Raw genomic sequence first — 7,050 nt, 5'->3', positions numbered from 1 at the left:
AGCTCATGAATGGCAGAAGTAAGTCCAATGGAATCTCTATGGTCTCAGTTTGAGCCTCAGATTCCCATGGTTCCTCATTGGGGAACTCATTGGAGGCCAGTGGACGCCCAGTGAGGCCTTCCTCAGTGGCGTTTACTGCCTCTTCTCCCTCCCAGGATTCGGCCAAGTTGATGGCTTTGCACTCTCCTTTTGGATTTTCTTCTGTATTGCTTGGGAGAGTACTTGGAGGGAGTTCAGTAATTTTCTTGCTCAGCTGACCCACTTGTCCTTCCAAATTCCTAATGGAGGACCTTGTTTCATTCATGAAACTTTGAGTGGTTTTGATTAGATCAGAGACCATGGTTGCTAAGTCAGAGGTATTCTGCTTAGAGCTCTCTGTCTGTTGCTGAAAAGATGATGGAAAAGGCTTGCTATTGCTAAACCTGTTTCTTCCACCATTATTGTTATTGAAACCTTGTTGAGGTCTCTGTTGATCCTTCCATGAAAGATTTAGATGATTCCTCCATGAAGGATTATAGGTGTTTCCATAGGGTTCTCCCATGTAATTCACCTCTTCCATTGAAGGGTTCTCAGGATCATAAGCGTCTTCCTCAGATGAAGCTTCCTTAGTGCTGCTTGGTGCATTTTGCATTCCAGACAGACTTTGAGAAATCATATTGACTTGTTGAGTCAATATTTTGTTCTGAGCCAATATGGCATTCAGAGTATCAATCTCAAGAACTCCTTTCTTCTGACTAGTCCCATTGTTCACAGGATTTCTTTCAGAAGTGTACATGAATTGGTTATTTGCAACCATTTCAATCAGTTCTTGTGCTTCAGTAGGCGTCTTCTTCAGATGAAGAGATCCTCCAGAAGAGCTATCCAAAGACATCTTGGACAGTTCAGAGAGACCATCATAGAAAATACCTATGATGCTCCATTCAGAAAGCATATCAGTAGGACACTTTCTGATCAATTGTTTGTATCTTTCCCAAGCTTCATAGAGGGATTCTCCTTCCTTCTGTCTGAAGGTTTGGACTTCCACTCTAAGCTTACTCAATTTTTGAGGTGGAAAGAACTTTGCCAAGAAGGCATTGACTAGCTTTTCCCAAGAGTCCAGGCTTTCTTTAGGTTGAGAATCCAACCATGTTCTAGCTCTGTCTCTTACAGCAAAAGGGAATAGCATCAGTCTGTAGACCTCAGGGTCAACCCCATTAGTCTTGACTGTGTCACAGTTTTGCAAGAACTCAGCTAAAAACTGATGAGGATCTTCCAATGGAAGTCCATGGAACTTGCAATTCTGTTGCATTAGAGAAACCAATTGAGGCTTAAGCTCAAAGTTGTTTGCTCCAATGGCAGGGATAGAGATGCTTCTCCCATAGAAATCGGGAGTAGGTGCAGTAAAGTCACCAAGCACCTTCCTTGCATTGTTGGCATTGTTGTTGTTTTCGGCTGCCATGAGTTCTTCTTCCTTGAAGAGTTCGTTCGGGTGCTCTAAAGAGAGTTGTGCTTTGGCTTCTCTTAGCTTTCTCTTCAAGGTCCTTTCAGGTTCAGGATCAGCCTCAACAAGAATGCCTTTGTCTTTGCTCCTGCTCATAAGAAAGAGAAGGAAACAAGAAAATGTGGAATCCTCTATGTCACAGTATAGAGATTCCTTGAAGTGTCAGAGGAAAAGAAGAGTAGAAGACAGAAGTGGAAAATTCGAACTTATCAAAGAAGATGGAGTTCGAATTTTGCATTAAGGGATAGTGTTAGTCCATAAATAGAAGGATGTGAGAAGGAGGGAAGTAATTTTCGAAAATTAAGTGAAAATTTTGAAAGCATTTTTGAAAAACATTACTTAATTTTCGAAAATGAAAGTGGAAAAGAAATCAAGTGATTTTTGAAAAAGATTTTGAAATCAGAAATCAAAAAGATTTGATTGAAAACTATTTTGAAAAAGATGTGGTTAAGAAGATATGATTGATTTAAAAAAAAGTGATTGAGAAGATATGATTTGAAAAACATTTTAAAAAAAGATTTGATTTGAAAATTAAAAACTTGGCTAACAAGAAAAGATATGATTCAAACATTAAACCTTTCTCAACAGAAAAGGCAACATACTTGAAATGTTGAATCAAATCATTAATTGTTAGTAAGTATCTTTAAAAATGGAAAGAAATTAATTTTGAAAAAGATTTGATTGAAAAAATTGATTTGAAAAAGATTTGATTTTGAAAAGATTTTGAAAACTTAGAAAAAATTTGATTTGAAAACAAAATCTTCCCTTCTAGCCATCCTGGCGTTAAACGCCCAGAATGGTATCCATTCTGGCGTTTAACGCCCAAAATGCTACCCTTTTGGGCGTTAAACGCCCAACCAGGTACCCTGGCTGGCGTTTAAACGCCAGTCTGTCCTTCCTCACTGGGCGTTTTGAACGCCCAGCTTTTTCTGTGCAATTCCTCTGCTGTATGTTCTGAATCTTCAATTCTCTGTATTATTGACTTGAAAAGACACAAATTAAAAATTTTTTTGGATTTTTAATAATAAGGAAAAAAAATCAAAATGCAACTAGAATCAATTAACAATGCATGCAAGACACCAAACTTAGCAGTTTGTATACTACTGACACTAACAAAATGAAAATGCAAATGAGACACACTAGATACTCAAGTCAATAGAATTCAAAGATCAGATCAAGCAAATCATCAAGAACATCTTGAAGATCAATAAGACATATGAATGCATGCAATTGACACCAAACTTATGATGAGACTAGACTCAAACAAGAAATATTTTTGGATTTTATGATTTTGTAAAATTTTTTTGTGTTTTTCGAAAATTAAGTGGAAAAAGGTATCAAAATTCTTAATGAGAATTCCAGGAATCAGTGCAATGCTAGTCTAAGACTCCAGTCCAGGAATTAGACATGGCTTCACAGCCAGCCAAGCTCTCAAAGAAAGCTTCGGTCCAAAACACTAGACATGACCAAAGGTCAGCCAAGCCTTAGCAGATCACTGCTCCAAAAGCAAGATTGATAAGACATCAACAAGCTCTTGTGATGATAAGTTGAAACCTCGGTCCAATGAGATTAGACATGGCTTCTCAGCCAGCCAGATTTCAACAAATCATCATGAAACTCTAGAATTCATCTTCAAGAATTTCGAAAAAAATAAATACCTAATCTAAGCAACAAGATGAACCGTCAGTTGTCCAGCCTGAACAATCCCGGGCAATAACACCAAAAACTTGATGTTGTTGCCGGATCTTGGCACTGATGTTACCAAAAGCTTGCTCAAAACTTGAACAATCCCCGGCAACGGCGCCAAAAACTTGGTGCGCGAAGTTGTGAACAATACTTTTTCACAACTCTCATAATCCCCGGTCATGAACCCCAAAAACGTGGTGGCTCAATACCATGGCATTACACAACTTCGCACAACTAACCAGCAAGTGCACTGGGTCGTCCAAGTAATAAACCTTACGTGAGTAAGGGTCGATCCCACGGAGATTGTTAGTATTGAAGCAAATTTCGTGCAGAGACTCCTCTTGGAGTTAAACGCCAGCTTTAGTGCCAGTTTGGGCGTTTAACTCCCATTTGGGTGCCAGTTCCAGCGTTTAACGCTGGGATTTCTTGAGGTGACTTTGAACGCCGGTTTGGGCCATCAAATCTTGGGCAAAGTATGGACTATCATATATTGCTGGAAAGCCCAGGATGTCTACTTTCCAACGCCGTTGAGAGCGCGCCAATTGGGCTTCTGTAGCTCCAGAAAATCCACTTTGAGTGCAGGGAGGTCAGAATCCAACAGCATCTGCAGTCCTTTTTGGTCTCCGAATCAGATTTTTGCTCAGGTTCCTCAATTTCAGCCAGAAAATACCTGAAATCACAGAAAAACACACAAACTCATAGTAAAGTCCAGAAAAGTGAATTTTAACTAAAAACTAATAAAAATATACTAAAAACTAACTATATCATAACAAAAACATACTAAAAACAATGCCAAAAAGTATACAAATTATCCGCTCATCAATGAGCCACGCTGCTGCCTCCATTCAGCTCGCCGCCACCGCACCGTCTGCACCGTCGCCAGGGAGAGCAGAACCGTCTGCTTACCTTTTTTTAAATATATTAGCTAAATTTTTGGAACAAAACTAAGAATTATTAGTGATTTTTAAATTATTTTTACATATAAAAATTAAATAGATGATATATTATTAATTAACGTGTCACATAAGTATATTTTGAAGAGAGAACATTGACAGAAGGGCTAACCTGTCTCATGAAATTAAATATCAAGGGTAAGAAATCGTATTTTTTATGGACCAGAATGGGTATTCACTCTTTAAAAATTTTGGATAGTTTTTTAGTGTTAATTATGTTCATTAGAGTTTTTTTTAGTACAAGTTAGTTTTAATTTTTCGTCACTAAATTTGTTAAACATTCTGAATATTCATGAATATAATGGTAGTTTATTCAAATTAAAACTCTAACCTTTTTCTTTTTGATTCATAGCGCGTGTGTAGGACTATTAAACGGCCTAATTCAGATTGTTTAGTCCCAACCCGTCTAAATCTATGGGTTATGAGTTGACTTGTTTATTTTTTTTATTTTTTCACGAGCATCATTTTTTAAGTTTGAATCATTTATGGCCATCAAGCTAGCCTGTTTATTTTTTTTAATTTTAAAAAAAATTGGATGAAAATTTTTAGATTTCAACTAAAAATGATTTAAGAAAAAAGAGACCACTATTAGCCCAAATTCCTTAAACAGAATTTTTTAAGGGTGAGTTGGATCAGGTCGGATTAAAAATATTGAAAGAAGTATTAGATTTTTTTAAAAATATAAAAAAAATTAGTTTAACTTATTATTTTTTCATGTTAATTAGTTTTAAGTTGTTTAATCCAAAATTTAACTTGTTATCCCTGAACTAGCTCGTTTAACTTGTTATTTTTTGAGGTTAATTAGTTTTAGATTGTTTAATCCAAAATTTAAATGTGTCTACTTTTAAACAAAATTTCATCACCATTTAAGTGAATAAATAGACTGGTTTGACGAGTTTCATCCCTTTTGACATCCTACACGTGTGCCACATGCATATCTTTGGGTTTATGTTCCTTGACTAATTAGAAAAAATCCTATTTAAGGAGAGAATGAGAGAATGAGAGAGAGGGGAAAAACATAGAGGGGTAGAACTAGGATATCACATCAACATTCAAGGATCCTAGTATTTGGAATCGAGAAGAGTATCATTGCTTGAAAATGAGTCTCTCTCCATTTTTGTCGACAATTTACCAGTAGACATCTCAAAGAGCAAGTTGTTTCACCTTTTTAACTGGATAGAAGGTTCAATGATATATATCTTTCTTGGAAGTGAAAAAATGTGATGCTATATATATCTTTTTGCCTTTATGCGGTTCAATTGGTTCACTTTGGTTCCTCTCCAAACTCCAAGAGCAATCAATCAAGGCCTCTTTCAACCCAATTCCACCAAGAGCAAAGGCCCAACCCAAGGCTTGAAGATCATTTGAAGAAAGTGTATAAATAGGATAGAATTCAAGTTATTCGGGGAGCTCTTCTTTTTAGTTTTCCCTTTAGTTTTGCTTAATAGTTTTTCGGAGAGCTTTTGGTAGCGTGTGATCTTAAATTTCTTAGTTTCGGGGAAGGAGAATTCAATTCCCTTCCTCTTAGTTTTATTGTTTTCAATTTCAATTACTTTGTCTTGGATCTTGGGTTGGAGAATTGAAGAAATTCTGTTTCAATCTCATCCTTGGATCTCTCTGTTTCTTTACTGCATAATTGAGTTTAAATTTCTGTTAATTGCTCTTCATCTACTTTCTTTGCAATTTACAATTTCTTTGCAAGTGTTCTTGTTGGATCTGGGAAGGCATTGAGATCTAGACTCGGTTATCTAGTCTCTTGGGTCCTGAGATCTGAATTTCCAATTTCCAATTCTCTGTTTATTGCTTTTCATGTTCATTTACTCTTCTGCTTCAGATCCGATTCAATCCCAATCCCCTTTTACTCTTCTGTTTGATGCAATTTATTTTGCCTTGTTTAATTGCTGCAAATCCAATTTCCAATTCCCTTTACATTTCAAGTCATTTACATTTCTTGCAATTTAAGATTCCGCAATTTACATTTCTTGCATTTTAAGTTTCTGCAATTTATATTACTTGTTCTTTAAGATTCAGCAATTTAATTCTTGCTCTCTTCAATTTCATGCAATTTACACATTCCCTTTACTTTCCATGCAATTTAAATTCTGCAAATCATAAATCACTCAACCAAATCCTGATTCACTTGACTAAATCAACCACTAAACTAAAATTGCTCAATCCTTCAATCCCTATGGGATCGACCTCACTCCCGTGAGTTTTTATTACTTGATGCGACCCGGTGCACTTGCCGGTGAGTTTTGTGTCGAATCGTTTTCCGCACATCACTAACAATTTGAGAATGCACATGAGAAACAACAAAAGACACAAAACAAGAGAATTTAAAGATCAGACAAAGAAAATCATCAAGAACAACTTGAAGATCAATGAAGAAAACAAGAACACACTTTCAAAAAATGCATGAAGAATAAAGACATGCAATTGACACCAAACTTAAAAATTGACACTAGACTCAAACATGAAACACAATTTTTTTTTTATGATTTTATAAATTTTTTTGTATTTTTTTGAAAATTATTTTGAAAAATAAAATAAGAAACTCAAAATTTTTAATAAGAATTCCAGGAATCAAGCAATGTTAGTCTAAAGCTTCAGTCTAAAAAGATTAGACATGGCTAGCCAAGCTTTAGCAGAACATTACATACAACAGCCAAATTGATGGGAATCAAAAAGGCTCTTGTGATGATAAAAGCATCATCTAAAACTCTTGAATTCATTCTTAAAAATTCTGAAGAAAAAAATAAAAAAAAAGAAAAATACATAATCTAAGCAACAAGATGAACCGCCAGTTGTCCAAACTCGAACAATCCCCAGAAATGGCGCCAAAAACTTGGTGCACAGAATTGTGATACACAACTCCAATACAACTAACCAGCAACTGTACTGGGTCGTCCAAGTAATACCTTTACGTGAGTA

General features: G+C 35.9%; 1 non-coding gene across 1 annotated transcript; it reads left to right on the top strand.

Annotated features, from left to right (window-relative positions):
• Positions 1-925: 925 nt before the first annotated feature.
• LOC112805006 (small nucleolar RNA R71) lies at positions 926-1,033 on the top strand. The gene has a single exon (XR_003203621.1). It is a non-coding gene; the product is annotated as a small nucleolar RNA R71 (small nucleolar RNA).
• The last annotated feature ends 6,017 nt before the right edge of the window (positions 1,034-7,050 follow it).

Source organism: Arachis hypogaea, chromosome 5 (assembly GCF_003086295.3).
Source record: "Arachis hypogaea cultivar Tifrunner chromosome 5, arahy.Tifrunner.gnm2.J5K5, whole genome shotgun sequence".
Lineage (NCBI taxonomy): Eukaryota > Viridiplantae > Streptophyta > Magnoliopsida > Fabales > Fabaceae > Arachis > Arachis hypogaea.
The sequence above is the reverse complement of the archived record's forward strand: the minus strand, read 5'-3'. Positions and strand labels throughout refer to the sequence as shown.